The following is a 21,759-nucleotide window of genomic DNA, read 5'->3' as shown; positions in this document are numbered from 1 at the left end:
TACCCTGTTTGCAAAACAGAATGAAGCCACTTACATGCCACTTACTTTGCTATTAATAGAGCATGGGTCTTATTTAAGACCTATTACTTCTTATAATTCCTTTTAAAAAATCCTTTAAAAGTAATTATTTTACAAAAATTCATTTCAAAATGATTATGTATTCATTGGAATAGTAACATCTATCTAAATGCAAATGTACTCCTTCATCTTATTAAGTATCTATAATGCATATTTAAAATCCCAGTAAACCTCCTTACCCCATAAGGAATATTCTGGTCTCATAGGTAAGCAGCAGGAATTTGAGGGAGCTTTCTGAGGCACACTCCTGGTCTGTAGGAGGTTGCAGCACATCGAAAAAACCTAGAAAATGTGGATTAAAGTAACACTGCTCTTAAGGACAGAATTAAACTGTTCCTGCACCTCTGCAACTCCTAAACAGCAGTAATGGCAGAAGTGCAGACTCTGAACTACAGAAAAGCCCACTCTGTGGCATCTGATAAAATGGGAATCTTGTATTTGTTTATCCACATCAGTTCTGGGGGTGGGGGTCTGAGGACCACTGCTTGTTTACATTGCTGAGAAATTACAGTGTCAATTCAAACATGACAGGTATTCACACCACATTAATTCCTTGCTTCTGCCTTCTATTGTTTCTCGTTTTACATAGCCAAGTGACACGGAATCAGAAGGGAGATAAAATAAGCCCATGCTCTGTTTATCAAAATCTTCTCATGTAACTCCATACATGCTTTTATGGATGGCAAATTTAAGCATAAGTATCCCCTAATATGCCAGGAAAACGGGTAGGAATTGCTAAACAGTACCAGGTCTTTATAATCAGGGAGAATTCCAGTGTGACCCTTCCTCCTGCTTCAGAAGGTGTGAAAAATGAATGTAAAATGTTGCATTTCTGCAAAAGCCACTGCATCTGCTGGAATGATAACTGTGGTTGTGGAAAAAATACGTGTGGTATGCTGAGCAAAGACCTGAACTTCATGGGTTTGAGCTCCTTCTCAGGAGGTAATCTCTTTGTCAGCACACAACTGAAACAGCCAGGCTACATTAGGTTTCAGAGAAAAGAAGTCCTCCAGTTTGTTCCAGTTCTGAGGCCATGGGTGCAGCAGAGCAATGTCTCCCCTACAGTGTTGCACCAGCTGGGATGGGGTTTGGATCTGTGGTCTAGGCACCCAGTGCCAGCCCTATTTCCCTGCTGCTTGCACAGTCTTCTCAGAGGTGTGCAAAAGAACCACACGTGTGAGAAGTGCTGAAAGGCTGAATGGTATTGAGGCTATTACCTTCTCTCAGCTTTTAAATAAGAGGTTCAGGATTAGAAAAGCTCTGGAGCTCATAACTGTAATTTAGACTTCTGCATAAAATGTCCTTGTAGATAATGGCACCAGTGTTTCTTCCACATATCAGGACTTCAAGGCAAACTCAAATGTTTAGTCTGTCACACTGCTGCAAAGTTAAATAACATCAATGTACATAAATAACAAATAAATGGACTTTACCATCCACAAAATAACAACTTTTATTTGCACCACAGGGTACCTAAATTCAGGCTGCTGCTAAGAGGTGTGATCTATATTACATTTCTGTGAGGCAGTATGTATTCAGAATGAGCAGATTCTACTTAGTGGTGAAGAAAGGAGGTAGTGGATAGCAATTTATTTCATAAGAGTCTGCTATATCTTATCACTGTGTAGCCAAAACAGAAAAGAGGTGCCGAAGTATTAGCTTTCTTCAGAGATACTCCACTGCTATCTGTCTAGTGCCATTGAACACAAGGATCCAATGTCACTTGGGACAGACTGTGGTATACAATATTTTGGTTACATTATCAGGGCATGTAACACTGTGGAAGCCAAGGGAGTTTGTAGTCTACTACCTGTTTGCAGCCACTCTGGGGAGAAGAATTTCCAGTAGCACTCAGTTCATACTGGCAGTAAAACAAAGCAAGTCTTCCAGGAAGAAGGGAAGCTCCCCTGCATTGACTGCAGTGGAAAATAAAGGCAGACACAGTACAATGAGTATTTTAAAACTGGCTAGGAACAATGTTACTGTCATTAATTCTAGGAGGTTTTTGGGTTTTTTATGAATGTGGCCAGAATCTTCATTTTATTAAATAAGTATTTACAACCATAAAAAGAGGTGAAAGGGGCAAAATGGACTGTTAGCCCACACAGAGTTCTGCAGTAGAATTGCTAGCATTTAATTTAATTTGTCTTTAGGTCTATACTGGTCATTTAATAGTTAGTATGTCCTCAGCCTAAACTCTCTGATGAACCTAAAGAAAATTCCTCCATTCTGTTAGAATTGAGAAAATCATAGAGAACTTTGGGTTTGAAGGCTGACACTCTCTGAATCATCTCCCAGTCTGCCTTCATGCCATGTTTTTAAGCTTCTTTCAAGGATAAGAAGTCTGCATGAATTGCTGAACTTCCCATAAAGCAACAACAATCATCTGTAAAATAAATTCTAGAAGAGTTCCTCATCATCAGGAGACAATCAACAATTCAGTGTTTCTCAAACTCTGTGGAAGTTGTTCCCTTCCAGGCAGGCAGTCATGACTATGTGTTGTCCAAGCTTGCAGCCTATGGTCTCCTTCACCCTTCCTGGCTCAGAGACATTGATTCTCTCTTCACGTGGCTGCCAGGACAGAGAGAATTTTCAGGGGGAAGAGAAATGGGCAGAGAAAGAAGAGGGAAGGAAGAGAGACAAACATCAGGAATTTCTGCAGTTTACCACGGAAGTACAGGGTATTATCCTTACTCCTCCAGTAGCGTCTTCCCTAGTTTTGTGAAACTCGCATATAAAAGTGAGAAAGAGGTGTCTGAGGAAGATTACGGTGACTTTAAGGTTCACCATAACTACTAGGGTAAATTTGCTTTTTAAGATCCCAAGAAATGGAACTTAGCATGGAAAAAATATTCTTTATTTAGGGTCTTTCGGATTTCCTAATTTTTTTAGCCAAAGTTCTTTTCCTTAATGGTGTTCCATTATTTCCAGTTGCACTTGCAAACATGCTACCTTGTCCCCCTCCCTGTAGGAATGCTCGCTAACAACATAGCATATTGGTCACCATACTTCATTGCTGTCCCTTTGTGGGCATGTGAAGGGCACCAAGGGCAAGCAGACAACAGCAGCTCTTCCTGTTCCGGAGTTGCACCAGATGTCTGCTACTCATGAAGTTCACGTAGCTTCCTCTGCTGCTGAGATGAGGTGAAAGAAACTCTTTTCAAACACCGTCTATTGCAGCGCTGCAAGATCCTGTTGCATCAAAATCGGGTTTCAAAATATAGTAAAACCAACTTTTCCCTAAGTTATTTATGTAGTTATGCATTACTGACAGCAAGAGGATTCCAAGCATCTGTCCTTAGCTTTCCAGTGATCCTAGGGAAGCAATCTATAATACGCATATTTTAATTGCCACAGGGGTTTGTGGGCTGTGGAGGGGTGGGAATGTGGGCAAGCATATTTCTGGATCCTACTTGTTGTACGTGTGTGATTTATATGATAGCCTCATCACTGTGGGAATAAAGGAGTTGTTATAAAGAGATGTGGAGGTATATTCTTTGAAGGAAGAGGTATATGTAAGGAATTTCACTGTCCTTAATGAGCCATGCATATTGGAAGGGCTCTCTTAAAATACCGTAGCATACTGCCAAGAATTATCCTTTGGTTTTCTACAGCTTGAGGAATATTCCAAGAGTGTCTCTAGAGTTTTTTGGCTACAGATATCAGGATTCACCAAGAATTTCAATGGAGGGTTGCAGGAGAAGTAAGAGCTTGCATACATCTCAGCGTGTGTCAGGTGCCTCCGGATGTTCTGGCAGCACATGATTCCCTGCTCAGCTCTACTCCTTCCCCGAGCACCCTGCCACCAGTGTTTGCCCCATTCTTCCAAAGGAGCACAGAAAGAAAGGAATGAGCCATTCTGCCACAACTTCTGTTACACTTTGGCATAAGGAGATAAGATGTAACCTGGCTATGATTTCATGTACAATCTCTTTTGAAACTTGGTCATCTTTTAAACAAAGTATTGGATATTTTAAATTTTCCTTGTGCAAACACTCCAGCTTCATCCAGGATGATCTCCATTAACACACACTGTGCATCCTATTTCAGTCAGTTGCAGCACTGAGAAAAATGATCATACCAGGAACATTCTTTTGTCATTAAATGTTTATGCACGTGCTGAGACACATGTTTTGTGTGACCAAAAGCAAATGCTTCTACAGAAATATGTCATCTGAAATCTTTCTGCCCCCACCACTTCCTCTTTTGACACACTGATGCTGAGGTGAGGCCATGCTGAGTCACCCACATAGTGACACAGCATATTTTAGTAAACTTACATAAGTGCTTGTGAAAGCTTAATTTCAGTTTCTAGGTACACTGCTTGACGTGGACCAGTTGCAAGACACAGTCCCTTTTTATGGCTAGTCAGAATACAGCAATTTCTTTGCCTGTATTGTTCAGAAGAATAAGATGTCTTCCACTCTCTGTATTGAAGCTGCTGCCTAACATGTAAGGGAAAGAGATTTGTCGTTTTGCTCCCTCAGTTAGCATCCTGCCATCCCTGCACATTGCCTCATCATTCAGCCTGTATTCAAGTTACTAATTTGGATGCAAAGCTACACTTAACACAGTTGCATACAAATAGATATCATTTGCTCAGAGAAGAAATTATTCCATTTCTTCTCCTGTGAAAGCTTAAAAATTGCTATAGAAATTATCTGGCCAATATATAATTATCTCTGATTAGCAGCAGCTCAGCTATGGCATTAGCTGCAGCTTCTAATATACAACATTACAGAGTACAAATTCAGTGCTAGTGCAAATGTGTATAGTTTTCCTGGGAGTGTGGTGAGCTAGTAAATGCAACACTGGCTGTACCCTTTCACAGAAAGATTTCAGAGTAGTACTGTGTTAAATTACAGTAATTCCAGAACTTAATCCTAATGTTAGAAAATATGCTAATGCTGGCAGCGGTGAACCTCACATCGTGAAGTAGCCCCTGGTTTGCTTTATACAAATGCTGTGCTTCTTGAAGAATTTTCTTTATTGAACACAAACCAAAAGATCTTCCATAGACATCAACAAAATCACCAAATAGTGTAAAGGTGATGGAATATGGATAGAGGATATGTGTGTTGCATAGAACTTTGCGGGAAACAGATTGGTTTGAGTCCTATTCACCTAGAAAAGAACCCAGTTAATCAGGAACCCCTGTTTTGGATTATCTAGCACAGATAAGGAGTGAATGGTTACAGATGCTACATTGACAGGCACCCCTAGCAGTGGCTTTCCAGGATAGCCTGTAGCCATGAATGACTTCACAAACAGGTACTCAGAGCCTTGTTACAGGAATCACACCATTCTGTAGGTAAATGGACTTAATTCTCCAGTGGTTTGAGTTATCTCATATGTATAAACAGAGGAGGAAGTAAGTGGATAAAACAAAACCCTTGTAGGATTCCACAAATCCAGCCATTCTTTTCAAAACCTTTGAGGAACATGACAGAAGCAGCAGAGGATCCAGGCTGTTGATCCATTACATTTCATAGAGCTACTACTACTTAGAAAAATAGAGCAAAAATTATTTCTATCTAGTATCCCAAGCTACCGGGTGGTTGTGAGGTAGAGTCAAGGTATTAAATCTGGTATATTTGATATCTCAAATCTCTCTGTCAAAGATGTGGCTGCCAGGAAAACAAGAAAACTCTGCATATACGCTGTCATGATGCATGTGTAGCCATTTCCAGAACTAGGCTGAAAATCCACCATGTCTCTCATTTCAGAAAGGATGCTTATCAATGCAGGCTCAGACTGAGGGCTAAAAGACATTCTTTAACATGAAAGACCCTGTTCTCTCCTACCTTAGAGCACTGATTGCAGGAAATGGTGCCAGCTCAGAGGCAGTACGGATGACATAAGAAGTTTTAAATTAGTCATAATTTTCTTTGAATTAGGAAAAAAAGCAAATACTCCATGAAGTAAATGATACTGTTCTTGTCTTCATGATCAGAACAGTTATATATAGCCATAAATTCAATGGTGCTCACTTTTCAGTATCTGGAGAGGCTTTTCCTGTTTGGAGGAGACCCTAAAACAAAGTGAAACTTAATGATCAGCCACCAAAATCTGACAGGCCTCCAAGACAAGGAGGCAGGCATAGAAGTCCCAGGAACAGAGCAGCTTAGCCCATTTAAGATGTTTAGATACCATCTAGCTGCTTGCTGAAACTGAGCATGCAATTTAGCAGTCAGAAGCCAGGAGAGGTAGCTGCAGAGTTGGTCAGAAATGTGAGTCCAAACACATTATTATTATTCAGTATTTTTAAAGCCAGTTTATCTGAATACTGCTGAGATTTCACACTGCAATTCTCCTTACAGATCTGTCTTAAACCAATCCAGCCTGTCGGATTTCCATCCCTTTCTTCCCTATGGCTGGCATGCTGCCTCTCCTGTGTGCAAGCGCAGGCTCTGCCATCCCTCCCGCTGATGGCAGGGGAGCTTTTCTTCTTAGTGTGAACAAACAGGCAAGGACACTGCCCCACTGATCTTCTCTGCCCGATATGTGGGGAAAGGAGATGCCCAAGTCACCTCTCTGTACACAGAAAGCATGATGGGGATTCTTCTGTGTAGCTATGTTTGAGGGCATTCCCCTCACACTGACTGGCTTAGAAACATGAGCAGTGTAGCTTCTCATCCTCAGAGTGACTCTGGATGACTTCTGCTGTCGTCTGAAGATGTTCAGGCAGAACGATTAACACATGACCTGAGGCCAATTACAGCTGCGATTTTGGATTAAAAATGTAAGAGGAACATTTGTCACAGAATACTCTATCCTTCAAGGAGCAGAACATTTTCTAACAGGGAATAAAAGCAGCATTTTTCTTTAGAGTGCTTCTGTTTCACTAGTTCTTTCTGACCCTAAGAACAATCATATTTGGATGGAGTGCAATTCTCCCTCAGGAGTTTGGCTTAGGGAAGCAGTCTGTGAAGCAACACAATATATGTTCTTTCTCAGACTGGGAAAAGCTGCACCTTGCACTTCTGAGCAAAGTGGAATAAAGCAATTGGATTGAGATTCTTTACAGTAGATACACATAGGGTTGATATCTTAATGCCAAACAGGGTCAGAACAAGGAGAAACATTTACACACTTGTCTTCTGGAACAAATGCTCGGGGAGTGTCCAAGCTCGGTTTTATAAGGAGATTATCTACTTTGAGTTAATTGTCAGTCAGTTAACAAGAGATAAAATACTTTTACGTGAATACAAGGTCCAAGCAGTGTTTTGCTCTGAGTGTTCACCTTATTTTCTGTAGAACTACTGATGAGGGGAGGTATGTTACATGTGGGTGACAGGAGTGTGCACACAGTGGTCCGCTCTTGGAAAGAGCCATCAGGTTGGGGAGGTTTTTGTTCAGGATTCTTTTTTGGGGGGTGTTGGTTTTGTTGTGTATTTTTTGGATGATACCCATTTCTGCAGTGCTTATTTCAGAATACTCATGGGACCATGACTGACCTTAGTAAATCTAGAGCTGCATGGTGTGGTCAAAAGCATAGGCAGAGGCCATGCCGTTCACTCTATGCTATCTGCTTCAGTACAGCATTTGCTCTTCAGTTAATCAGTCACCTACTCCTTCTAGATGGCAGCTTCTCCAGGCCAGCGCCAAGGGGTTTGCTTTGATTCTGCTGGAGTTACACATTTACCTAGTTCTGTATTCCCCAGCTGGAGTCATAATCAGACATCAGTACAGTGTGTAAGTCACAAAGTTCTCCTGCTGATAATGTCGTCATTGCTTTATCATCTGGCAGTGGAGCACTGTTATCAGTTTAGCGGAAATCGAAGCAGTGGCATTCTGCTTACAGATTGTCACCCCAGTGTTTTGTCTATATGCCCAATCCTACACAAGCAAGCCAAGGAATTTTGCTAACTCAGCTACAGCACTTAAGCTTTGCAAAGCTCTGTAAGCACAAGTTCCCAGAGAAGAAATCCAAGAACACGTTGTGGGAGGGGGAAAAGTGTGTTTTAAATACATTTAGTGAGAATTACTTAAACAGTTCATCAATCAAGTGACAAACAAAAAGTAAGATCTTATTTATAATCCTTCTTTGCATTGGGTTTAGTAAAAGGTTAGTATACGGCAGGAAATTAAAATTGTATTTAATTTTTCCACCTGCTTCTTTCTATTATACCTTGGCCAACAGTGTGTAGTCTTAGTACATTCCGTAACAGACCTCAGGGCAATGTGGGAGCAATAATGAAACACCAGGATATTTTCTGGGAGCAACTGCAAAAGCTGTTGGCAAGACTGGAGGTTCACTTCAGCTATAGGTTATTGCGCACATTTCTCAGACAGCTGCTAACAGGGAAAATAGCTGTGCTGGAAAATAAACAAACAGTGATTTCTCTGATTTGCTTCAGGAACGATTTCCAGTTGAGTCAGAAGAATGATTTCTTTCTTCTTGTTGTATTTTCTTTCTTAAGTGTTGAAATATATCATCTAAATCAAAGAAAACCTATGGTGATTAGTAGGCTGAAACTTTTAGCCTTGCTAAACTAGGCCAGTGTATGTTTTTGTCATATTTTCTGTTACTCTAAACCAGAAATGACATGGAAAACTCAGTAAAATAAAGGATTTGAGGCAAGAATGTGGTGTCCACTTTTACTCCATATAAAATGAATAATCAAGCCCTGAAGAACTGGAATTCAAAGAAGCAGTAAGGAGCACTTGGAATGTCAGGGTTAGATGTTGCCATTTAAGGAAAGTGGCCTGGAGGAGTTGAAGACTAGTTTGAAACAGAGAAATAGAACAACAGTGCTAGAAGGGGTGGAAAGGTCTTCCAATCCATTCTCCTGTTCCAAGGCAGGAGCTGAGAGTCTTGAACTGCTCCTGACAGAGTGAAGGGAACAAGTAGAAGTTGGTGGTAGAGGTATTTGAAGGGGTTGCTGCTGTAGATGAATGTTTCTGGATAGTTTCCCTTTTTTTGACTTAGGCTTATTTGAGGTTAGATATACAAAACTTTGTGTAACAAGACGCTGGTGTACAATAGCAGCAGTAGCCTGTGCTTCTGCATCATCTCTTGCTTTCTATGAGCAAACCTGTGAATTGCATATTCCTACAGGTAGTTAAGCATGCAGTTAATCTATTTGTTCTTCCAAATGTGGGGGGTTTGCAGGCTTTATTGGCAGCTCCAGATCTAGAAATGCTGTTACCAGTGAAATGGAAAAACCCAACACATTTAAGCTAATGAAAGGAAACACTTTGCTGAAGCACAATTAACTTGCAGCTTCTGTTATCACAGGACGTAGGTGAGGACATTTACATAGTAAGCTGTTTCTTGCAGTGGATAAGCCTTTGCTAATGAGAACAGTATGGACATAGAAGAGGAACTTGGACCTGCTTGAGCGAATCCAAAGGAGGCCACGGAGCTGCCGCGAGGGCTGGAGCAGCTCTGCTCTGGAGCCAGCCTGAGAGAGCTGGGCTGGGGCAGCCTGGAGAAGAGAAGGCTCCTTGAGAGGAGACCTTAGAGCAACTCCAGTGCCTAAAGGGGCTACAGGAAACCTGGAGAGGGGCTCTGGGGAAGGGCCTGTAGGGACAGGCCAAGGGGAATGGCTTTAACCTGCCATAGGGGAGACTGAGCTGAGCTCTTAGGCAGAAGCTCTCCCCTGTGAGGGTGCTGAGGCCCTGGCACAGGGTGCCCAGAGAAGCTGTGGCTGCCCCATCCCTGGCAGTGTTCAAGGCCAGGTTGGACACAGGGGCTTGGAGCAAGCTGCTCCAGTGGAAGGGGTCCCTGCTGCATCAGGGGGTTGGAACTGGATGAGCTTTAAGGTCCCTTCCAGCCCAAACTATTCTAGGATTCTATGATATATATAGAGCAAGTATTTTTCTCTTTGAAAGTAGTAACTAGCTCATTTATAGGGATAAGCATAGTAGTACTAGTTCCATTAGCAACAGCAGCTGATCCTGTGATATCTGTTGCTCTATTCTACCTGCTAAAGGTGTTTTGTATTTTCTGCTAAAGGAGCAATTTCCCACATTTGAATACTTGGGCCATACCATAATAAGAAATCTGCCTTGTGGCCTCTTCTCCACCTGTTCTTGGATGTACCCACCAAAAATCTTCACCTCACCCATCCATGGTTTGCCAACATTGCTGCTTTTTCCAGCCCTGGTTGCATATTATCCCCATGGCAAATACAATTGCCTAATAGCAACAGACATTAAGAAAGCATTTAATGTATTGTTGCTTGTCCTGTAATAAAAAATGCAATAGCTGAAAATTAAGAGGAGAACTGTCACCCAGAACAGCCAGTTCTAAGCAGCCAACACTTTGGGAGAAGCTCCAGTAATGTGCACAATACATTCTGAAATGGGCTCCCAGGCAAGACTGGATTATTTATTTGGGGAGGCAAATTTGAACCCTTTCTCTTGAATATTAAGAGAAATATTACCCTCAGATCACACCTGTATTACAAACTCAATCTGATACTCTTACAATGATTTCCAGATGAATGGATTCATATTGGGAGTTCTAAATGTAAGCTTAAGATGGTGTTTGAGAACTTGATCCTGCAATTAATTGTTTTGCTTTCTGAAACTGCTGAATTCCTTTTACCATCTTCTTTTCATGTAGTGCAAATCAGTGACACAGATCCCCCTCAGAGAAGCTCAGCACTGCGCAGGATGGAACATGCATTCCGTAAAGCGAATCTCTCAACTGTTTCATCAAGGTAGCTAAGAAAAGCCAGGGACAACTGACTTCTGTGATGTGAAGTCACTGCAGGACTTGGGCACCCTGATCTCCACTCTGGGGAGAAGTATGCACGATTGCATCAAATTATCTTTATAGTACAGTATCATCTTAGATGTTTTCAGTCAGACCCAAAATTTCTTGTGCCTTGGGTTTCCTTTGCCTGACACAAAGTAATTGTGTCCTGGTTATTTTACAAGTCTTATGAATGTGAACATGAGAAGGAAAAGAGGATACCAGAGGAGGAAGAAGAAGTTAGGAGTTAACTAGTGACATCAGCTTTGCTGGTTCCATGGATGTATGGTATTATTTAGCTATAGTAGCAGCCTCCTTTAAAATTTTATGTATTATATCAGAGAAAGAAGCCTTCTGTGTACAACTGGAAAGAAGATAAAGGGTGTCACATTATTGTGGAATGTATTATAAACTCTGATTTGTCTCATTTTTATTTAGTCATTGAAAATTTACATCCATAGCCTGTAGAAGGAGCAGCATCTCCAGAGTGCAAGCCACATCACAGCCTGAAACATCCATCTTTGCAGGAGATTAATGCCATGCCAGACTCCTCCCTTTGGAGAAAGAAACTACTTGGATGCTTGGCTTTTAAACAGTCTTAATTTAAGTAACACAAAATCAAGCCATAATATACGTTATTGCCTTGTACATAGTAGCATAGTTAGAGGAGAAGACCTAGAGGGAACCTAGAAATCCATTGTTGACAAAAAAGATCTGAGGCTCTTTGGTATAACTTAAATGTCCTTTTTTCCTACAGAAATGAAGCCCCCATAATTCACCAGGATATCTTTCCACTGCCTTGTGCCATAGGTTTTTTCTGCAGTTTTTAAATCATTAACTCCTGAAATATCAGAGAGAATGTTGAAAAAATTCTATTACTGCTCTAAAAGGAAAAGAATGTTATGAAAACAAACTGTGGCTTTTTAGGACTTTTTGCAATTTCCTGAGGCTTTTTCTTGAACTGGGGAACATCAAGTCCTCACTCTCCAGCAATTCGTGGGAACAGTAGACTATGCACAAGAGACTGGTTAGTGTAAGTCTGTTAGAGAGGAGGAGACATTAATACAACTGTGTGGTTTCAAAATGTCTTTCGAAAGAGGTCTGCTGTCTCTAAAGTATACCCTGGATTTGAAGCATGGATTGTCAGCCAGTGTTGACATAGATATATTTGAAATGCCATCAAGAAAAGGCTGGAGTGAATGTACTAGGAGCTGGTTTACTACTGACTTTGGAGGATGGCTTTTCTCACAAAGAAACAGGGTCTTCCTAGGGAAGTAAATTCACATTCTACATAAGAAATGAAATAAGGTGCTGGGGTTTATGTATTTCCCTCTTCTCCTTCCCAGGCATCATCTTAGGACTGTGCCATCAAACTGAAGGCAAGGACATAACAATCATGGGTGGTGGTAAGAGTCAGTTGTCAGCCAAACAGATGTTTTGGCTACCAAACAGTGCCTGCCTTTTTTTAGCAACAGAATACTGTTGTGTATTGGGATCATGATTTGCTTCATCCAGCTACAGCGTTACATTGCCAATTATTATACTGTTTGTAATGGCATATTGGAGTTTTCCTTGTACAGGTAAGGTTTCAAATTTGTGTTTGCTGAACTTCACTGTATTGATTCCAGACACTTGTCCCAATAGCTCAAGAGGAGGTTGGATTAAAATCTTTTACTCCAGAATGCTTAAATCACTGTGATGTGATTTAGAGATGTTCTAACTGTGCTGTGTATTTTGTCATGAAGTGAAACTTCAAAGCAGATAGGACCTAGAAAACCTCTAGTGCATCCCAGGTGGTATGACAGCAAACTACTGAGAAATGCCTTTTCATCTGTTTTTGCACCTCTAATAGCTTCGTCTTTCAATGCTGCACTAGCTTCTTTATATGGATGCTATACTCAACTGAGCAGAGTCATGTCATAGCACAACTGCTTTCCCATTATTCATAAGGCCAATAATTCTGTCAGAAAAAGGAAATTAAATTAATGTGGCACCATTTTAACTCTTGACAGAAATACGTGGACCGCTTATTATCTTGCTGTTGGCTGGATAGTTACTTGAACAAATCAATAACCAGCCTCATTTGAAGGTACACTAACTGGTAATTCCCCTGGTCCTCTTTCTTTTAAGAAAAGGGGTGGGGGGAGGGAAGGAAGAAAAGAAATTTGTCCTTCTGAAGTCCTTTGAGCCCTCACTTTTCCATGATCCATGAGTTCTTAAAGATAATCATTTAATGGTTCAGATCATTTCAGCTATTTCCCTAAATACTCCAGGGTAAATTTCCTTACAGCTTACTAATTTGAATGTATCTAACCCAGCTGAACATACTTAACCTATTCTTTCCCTACTCTCTATACTCCACTTTGGTTAATTTTAATTATTCTAAGCATCTGGTAGGAATTAACCTTTTACTGTGAAGACTAAAGCAAAGAAAATATTAACCAATTAATCTTTATTCTTCTGTTATTTCCTCATCTTCCCTTGGTAGTAGTGCAGTTTCTAGCCTTTTGATATTTTTATTTTAATGTACACAGCCCTTTCTCATCTCCTTCAATGCCTTTTGCAAACTGTAGTTTTCTACTTTAACATTGCAACATCAGTGGACACTTCCCATCATGGATAGCTTTAATAAGTCTACACCAACAAAAAAGAAACTGTTTTAGAGCTGAGGTATAGGAGGGGAAAAAGCTGTCCTATCCAAGTCAGCGCTGGTGATATGCTCTAGCCCAGTAAGTGGATGCATTACAATGCGTAGAGAACACATAATTACCTGGTTTCATTTTGGTTTACTGTTTATTCAGCAGCTATACTGACCTGAGGTGGAGTGGTGCTGCTTCACAGGTTATCCAGGTACCCCTACTCTTCTGTGAGAGGTGAGACAGTAGCGCACAAAACCCTTAGGAGGGAAAAAAAGGGAAAAGAGGAGTTGCTCTCTTGCAAGCAAACACACAATTGGGGAAATGGAATTTTAAAGGAACAGTCTGCACTTAGCTTTCTTGTTTGTAAATTAAAACCTTTCTGATGGTGTTTGATAGACAGCCAGTAGATTTTTCTTCAGAAAAAGAAACAGTTTTAGGAACACTTCAGAAGATACTTATTAGGGGATTAGGAATGGGGCTTTCTAGGTGAGCTCAGGATAACCACTTACCTGCAACCCTAGTGCTCCAACTTCCCCATTAGCAAACTGAATCTAGCTGCTACTGGTTGCTGCAAAGCATTTTGAGCCATTGGCTGATAGACCACACCTGAACTAACTTTCTCCATTGGGTTTGTCATGCATGGTGGTGTAAAACCAGAGAGCTGAGAATGGTCTGAGCAGAGCAACGTGTTTTCTTTGGTAAAGGTGCAGTGTGGAGGCTGAGATTTTTATCTTTGAAACCACATTTGAAAGACACGTTAAAATGCCCAATAAAACATGTTGGATTCTTAATCCGTTGAGCAATTATTCATTTCAAATTATAGCAGCAGCATTAAAACGCAGCTGGGGCAATTTCTAAGAAAATCAGAAGATATAATCATATGACAACATTCTTGTGCCCCGCAGTCCTCATATATGCAAAGCACCTTCTGAGCTTGAGGTCCCATGTGTCTGAGCGTAGTGGAATAGGTTTATTTGGAATAAGAAGTTCTTCACCATGCAGCTGTCAAAGTGAATTTCTGTTCCTTTGGATGACAAGCAGAATGTACCCACTGTCTGTGATTTAAGACTTACCAGGCATGCCAAGAATATGTTAGCTTACTCTTGGCAGTGCGAGTTGCATTTGTGTAACAACACGCTTTAAAACCCTGTTAAGAAACACTGTCTGATCTGTGACATGGGACTCATTCATTTTGTTGTTGTTGTAATTTTACTGAAAAGGAAAAAAGTGTGCACAAGACATTTCTCCCCAAATCTGTAGGGTACTTTGGAATCTCTTTAAAAAAAACCCAAACCCAAACCAAACCACCAAACACCACAATAGATTGGGTAATAGCCATATCTACTACTTAGTTGAGGCCTGTTTGTAATGTAAAGGAGAATGTTTGTTGTGTCTCCTGGACACACTACTGTCTGTAAACTATCTCACAATATGAATTGCACAAGAATTTCAAAACCAGTGCCTAAAGTTAGACTCTTAAATCTATATTTAAGTAGTCAGAGTCCAGTTGCTTATTGCTCAGCAGATCTGAATACCAGACCTTGTATTCCTTTGACTAAATGCAGATCAGAGAAAGATCGGACAAGGGACAAGGAAAGGCCAATGAGTTAAAGCAGTCACCTGTAAGTGAGGAACAAAGGTTTTAAGTCCCTGAAGTGTAACAACTGTCCTATTTATTTCTGCAAAGCAGAAGAGGTCCATCAGAAAAAAAAAATGGAGAAGAAACCGACTGCAATGGGTAAGATACCTGCCGGAGCTGAGAACTAGATTCCAGTACTGTGGCTCAAGAATAGGAGTCTGAAGCTGGGTTTTCACAATGGCTTTCCTCAATACACCATTAGAAGTTTTGACCTGTCTCATTTTTGTCCCAGTGCAGACTAGAAACTTATTTTGTGGGTTACATTTGTGTTGGCTTTTGCAGAAGTGCAGTCCTGTTTACAGCCCCACTGCACTACTGTTAAAAACTCCATGAGGCACTCACACTCAGCAGGAAAACTGCCTGCGAGTTCTTGCTTCGTTCTCCCCCGAGCAGAGCTGCTGGGGAGATTTGCTGTCTCATGGAATTGGTGAGATGTTGCTTCCCGAGATGCCTCAAGGTTGCCATTGACCTCAGGATAGCTGCAGAAGACAGGAGCAGCTGGGTCTGCACAGCTCCCATCCCCTGGCACAATGGTTTCTGGGGAAGGAAATGCTGTTCTAATTTGTATCCTCAGCCCCTTGGCTGCTGACCAAACTATCATAACTCTGAGCAAGACGGACACTCACATCCAGCAAGGGCACAGGCCGGATGCAGGGAACAGGAACTGGGGACAATGGGAAGAATCTGGGGTGCAGCAGCAGCCACGAGCTTTGCACCGAGAGTCAGCTCCTTGTGCAGCTACCTCTTTATGGAAAGATGGGAATGAGGAAAGCCAGACACACTGCTTTGTGTGCAACAATTCTCCTTCTGCTTTGAATAATGCCCACAACTGAGTATTAATGTTCCTGCAGGTGAAAATTAGAGGATTCTTGCTGGTGCAGAAGGAAATTTCTCAGTCAGGCTTTAGCCCAGCGCAAAGATAAGAGAGTGCTGGCAAGAGGTTCACGTGGTGCTTGTTACTGAGCATGGATGTATTGCTCCTAAGCAGGTGGTAATGGCACTGACAATCCTTTTCCTCTATTCTTAATGTCTATTTTCCTCTTAAAAAAATGCTCTGTCTTCACTGTTCTTTGCAAACATCTTTTCTGCAAATCTGGGACAGGTGTCCCCAGTCTTCCATTTAGGATGGAATCTGCTCACCTGGGGCACTAACACTACCCAGACAGTACCCAGTCCTTACTCTGTCAATATAGTGAGGAGTTCAGTTTGTGAGTGATCAGGCTTTCTGTGATGGGCTGTGGTGCAGTTTGGGAGGCATTGCACAGTATGCAAAAGCAACATGGACATTAAAGGTTGCTGCTGACATGAGTTGGGATTTGCTCTTCAAACCACTCTGTCCTGTTTGCACAGGACGTATTTCTTTATACATGACTGAAGAGTGAGTGGTACATTTCATTCTTGTTACTATATTCCATTCTCTGGAGGCTGATTCTGCAAGTAGTCCAGGTTCTAAGGTGATTTCATTAGGGCTGTGCACTGCCAGAAGCACTTTTGTGAGCAGAAGCACAGTAGAAATGGGCAGAGACAGGAATAATTTAAAAAGTATCATACCTGGAGTTCTTTTGTACTGTCTCTTCTCCTTTCCTAGCAGACCCTTTCCAATACTCAGCAGAGCTAATCTGCGTGGAAATGCAAAATGGATGTGAGATAAGGAAACATCCAAATGAGGCTGAAGGTGTGATTACACTAGGGAATTGAATGTGCCCAACTCTCAGGCATTGAAGCCAACTAGCATGGAACAGCCTATGTCTGTCCCACTAAACTCGAACTCTTGTCTGATTGAGAGCTGCCAGAATCCAAACCATGAGCACACAGGTCATTAAACCATGTCTAATACAAATGTGATTTTTCTCTGAACAAAATAGTACTACCTTCTAGGGTTGATCCCAGATGTGGAGATTTTTCCTTGGATTCAGAAGGGTTTTAGTCAAATACAACATTCCAGGCTTGGTATTAGTTAATGTATACAGTGTTATTATGTACAAACGGAAGTGTTGGGTAGAGCGAGCATCGGTGAAAGATTGCCTATAAACATCTTAAGTGGATACTCTACAGCCCATTGTTTCCTCCCTCATAATATATGTATTAAACTGTATAACCTCCAGTAATGACAATTTATTATGGTAGCACAAGGTAGAAACACACTGCACTTATACTGTACCTTGCAGGTAAGCACCTCACAATCTTCTACAAAGAGAAAATTAAAGGTTATGGAGGTCCAAAAATAGCTTACCCCAGAAAATACCCACTTTATGAGTGTAGGATTTTTATTGGTAAGTTCAGAACCTGGGCTGCCCGAATAACTCCTGTATCTCACCTTCACAACACTGCTGTGTTTTCAGAATCTGTTTTCTAGTAGGATTTCATTTGGGTATAATGCCACTGCCTTCAACAACATTATACCGGACTTAAATTATACTTGCAAGCAGGCTCTGCTCCTGTGCATTGCAGTGGTAAATGCAATGATCATTTCTTGTGATCTTCTTCACTTCTGGAGTTCACCCAGAAATGAAGGTGAAAACTCCCAGTGACTTCAGTTTCCATTATCTTCTACACTTTCATTTTTCTCAATAGCAGATGCAAAATGAAAAAGTATATTCCTCTCCTAAGCATTTAATACACTTTACTTTTAATAATAAAACCCCCCTGATAGTCATTTGAATTATCTTTTTTTCCACTGGATTGCACGTTCAAGCTTAGTAATAAGAATTGGGGAATTTTATTCCATAAATTGATCTTAAAAAGAGGAAGCACCTTGAAAGTCCAATTTTCCTTGAAGCTGGCTTTATTATTACCCTGGCTTCCACTTGATTGTAAAAATGCACAGACTACAAACTCCTCGTGTTTGTACCTCAAAGTGTACGCGCAGAAAAGCCTGCAGAGCACTGGATCTCACTTGTGAGAGCTCAGCTATTACACGTGTGATGGCCTCTGTCCAGAATTAATCTAGGGAAAAAAAAAGCTATTGTAAAATGTGGAAGAATGTGCCACCTAAAGAAAAAGACGGTATAAGAGATGTGTAGAAATGTTCATCTAAATAGCTACTAGATCTTTTGATTCAAGTTCAGCTAAGAGACAGTAAATACAATCTGGATTCAGACCCACTGCAGCAGAACTATTCTTTGATTCCCAGCACATTAGGGTGGACTGTTGCAATGGGCAATATCGGAACACATCAGAATCCGCCGCATCAGAATCCATCACATTGCATGACTCTAATCATTCCTTTCCTTTTGATTTAGTCTGTTTGGAGGCTGAACTGTGAAGGACTTCTGTGAGACCATGTTCTTTGTGAAAGATCCTCCCCATACAAATGGGCCACAATTGAAATTCCAGATTTGAACAGCTTTGAGTTTTCTTCTCTGGGTGTCTGCACAAATGTTTGGAACTCCGCATGCAGATTTGCCCCCATGGTTTTGGATCTGGGTCATATACGTATAAAGAAGGAAACCTAGCAACCAGAGTTTCACCAGTGCAGCTGATTTGGAGAGGTTCCATTGAACAGTTTGAGATATTATCCTGTTATCAGATAGAGGCCCAAATCCTTCTGTTTGATCTAAACCCCAAACCTTTGAGGGCCACCTCCTTTGCTCCGCCGGGATTTTGTGTTGAGTACAACAGGAAGAAGAGAGCTCTCCTTTGCCAGCAAACAGATGTCCACCAAGAAGATTTTGCTAACTGATCAATTGCAAAATCCCTCCCTGCAATCCTTTATAAAATAAGATGCCCTCTGTCCTTCCTCCCACCCCAAGCTTAGTTGCCAAAACTTACATACAAAATTATTACTGTAATGTTTTATAGTCACTGGGAAAAAAATATCCATTTGGTCTTAGAGAATGATGTGAAATGAATCTCTGGCCTCAAAAGAAAAAGAAGTCTATTAAAAGTAGTTCTTTTCCCTCCCTCCTCCCTCTCCCAGGCCCCTTTTGCTCCCCTCCCCCAACAATAAAGGATGTTTTGGAACAGCCTTTTCAGGAAACATTTCCACAGCAAAATGCAGCATCATTTATAATATTTAAAGCTACATTTTTGTTGAGATGGCTTGGCAGGCTTTGCCTGCAAATCTGGCAGGATATGGCCAGCTGAGAGTTAGCACTAACAAACTGAGGATATGCTGACACAACAGAATGCTTTAATCATCATTGCAGCAAGCAGGACAAGATCTTCTCCTGCACTGCCAGCTCTTCCCAGTGTGAGAACCAATGGTGCTCCGTATTTCTCCTTCCCTCCCCTGCCTCTGGAGACTACAGTTTTCCCTTGCTGTTTCCACTGAACTAAAAAAACCTTGTTGGGTAACAGCATACAATATAATGAGCAATGGCTATTCCTCTTGGCCAATGCTGTTATGAAAATGCTACCCATTTCCAGCACAATAAGGAAGCTTCATAATTAAAAAGAAAGTCCTCAAACAGTATTGTGTCTCAGTGGAAGAGCTATTTTCATTTGCAGCTAAAGCTCTACTTCTGCTTTACCATACGGGCCCTTTTCTAAAGCAGGGCTGAAAGTTAGATTCAGTTCACAAAATCTTAATTAGAAACTTGTCCCATTTGAGAGCTGAGGACTGATTTTAGCCAAAATCCATTGAAGTAAATCCATTTCTCGTTTAAAAGAAGTCCCGAAGAATTTAACCCTGAAGATCTGAGAGTTAATAGTTTGAATAAGGTTTGCCCAGAGTAAGGCTTGCCCAAAGAAGTCCCACTCTATGGGCTGGATAAGCTACAGCATAGAGACTATGTTCCTGCAGTAATTTAGCACAGGATTTGATCCATCAAATGCCACGAAGGAGAGTGTGAACTGAACTAACCATTCATAGTTTGGGGGCATATTAATATATAGATGCTGTTGCACTAAAATTTCTTGCAAACACAATGCCTGTTGCAAAGTGAAAATGGGAAAACCTGGGAGAGGCAGACCCCGCAGTCAGGCTGGGTGCTAAGCTGGGTGTTCTTCCTTCTCTGTGGGTCCTGGTTAGGACAACATCAAATTCACTACTGCTCTCTCCCTTTGTCTGCCTTGTCTGGTGTTCACAGAATCACAGAATCACAGAATCCCAAGGGTTGGAAGGGACCTAAAAAGATCATCTAGTCCAACCCCCCTGCAAGAGCAGGGTAACCTACAGTACATCACACAGGAACTTGTCCAGGCGGGCCTTGAATATCTCCAGTGTAGGAGACTCCACAACCCCCCTGGGCAACCTGTTCCAGTACTCTGTCACTCTTACAGAGTTCCTTGGAGCAGTGCTGGTGTCTGTAAGGCCAAGTACAGCAGGACTCCCTAATCTTGTTTAGGAACTTTAGGCGCCTTGCATACGAATAAGTATAATTAGTATACATTCCCAAGATTACACATGACAGAGGATACATTCCCAACGTACAACTGTGCATGTTGGGAAGAACGATTGGTATCTTTGCAAGTGTGCAGCTTTTATCCAGTACACGAAGGCCCAGACACTGGGGTATCATAAACAGGGGTACTCTGTGTAGTCCTTGACACAGAGTGTGGTTTGCCAGGTCTGGTGGATGGGCAGACACAATGAAACTGCGCCGTCTGCATATCTGGAGCTGCCGTTGCTCATACCCATCTCCAGCTCGACACCCAGACCTGAGGATATGTGCCTCAAACCAAGGGGGAATAGTTACGTCTTCAAAGCAGGGGGGTAGCAAAAGAGGGCTGATGAAATAGAGGATCAGGTGGCAAGGCAGGTTGATCAGAAGCAAAAAGGCTTCTACCTAAATACTCTTTTATCCTGGAGATACAGCAGTCTCTATTTTGTATTCAGAATGTATGAGCAAAAAGGTAACAAGCTGCAGTTATTTTTTACTGTCTGGAGTTCTTCCACCCACAGATTGCTAGCAGGGGTGTCTGGCTGGGAGCTGTACTGTAAATGAGTGTTGGGTATGTCCTTGCTTATGTACACACATACACATGTATCATAGTACTGTATCGCGTTTGGAATCCTTTCCTTACTTCCTGTTGTTGTTCCGTCAGTCTTTGGCTACTGCTTGTTTACTTGAAGGCTGTGAGCAGTGCACGAGATGTGCTGCTCTCATTCCCTGTCTATGCCCTGCATAACACAGTGAAATTCAGAAACTGTTTCCCCTACAATCATCAGCATTTTCAGGGCTACTTTGTGCTAACAAAGGTGAACGTACAGTATTCATATATACGGTATTCATCTATAGAGCTGCATTTATGTAGCTGGAGACACAGCTATGCAGCTGATTTTTAACCACCATAGGCAAGGCAGTTGGAATGGGATTTCAGATGAGGCACATCATTTCAGCTCAGTGCTTGAAAGAAAACCTGAAGCATTTGGCAGGTGCACGGCTGAGCTGCTGACCCAGGAGCCTGGGTTGGTTTGACCCTCATTTATGTTTCGCTTCTCCAAATCTCTAGCTGCAGCTTTGTGTTGCTTATGTTTACAGAGTTGATGTGAAGGGAGAGGTATTACCTCGTACTTAAAAGGAAGAAGCCCCATTAAGATGCACTCAGCTTCGAGAGAGAGAGTTTACAATTGCTGATCAAATATTAAATCCTGATCCCCCAGGGCTTAACTGTACCGCTGGTGAACTGAAGCCCGGAGCACGTATGCTGCAGTGAAGGGGCAGGGCAGGCCTGTGGCACTTCCACAGCTTGGAAACACGAGTCATGGCAACAGTTGTCAGGAAGGCCATTTTCTAGGCTTCATTATTTCAGAG

The 21,759-nt window shown here is 41.6% G+C and overlaps 1 long non-coding RNA gene across 1 annotated transcript; it reads right to left on the bottom strand.

The window, feature by feature from the left end:
- Nucleotides 1–3,235: 3,235 nt before the first annotated feature.
- Nucleotides 3,236–14,051, bottom strand: LOC136018337 (uncharacterized). The gene is made up of 3 exons (XR_010614359.1): nt 13,932–14,051; nt 13,598–13,679; nt 3,236–3,270 (listed from the first exon to the last, which is right to left on the bottom strand). It is a non-coding gene; the product is annotated as an uncharacterized LOC136018337 (long non-coding RNA).
- Nucleotides 14,052–21,759: the final 7,708 nt, after the last annotated feature.

The sequence above is a fragment of the Lathamus discolor genome, chromosome 7, assembly GCF_037157495.1.
Source record: "Lathamus discolor isolate bLatDis1 chromosome 7, bLatDis1.hap1, whole genome shotgun sequence".
NCBI classification, from domain to species: domain Eukaryota; kingdom Metazoa; phylum Chordata; class Aves; order Psittaciformes; family Psittacidae; genus Lathamus; species Lathamus discolor.
Note: the sequence above shows the minus strand (reverse complement) of the source record. Positions and strands in the feature narration are given on the sequence as shown.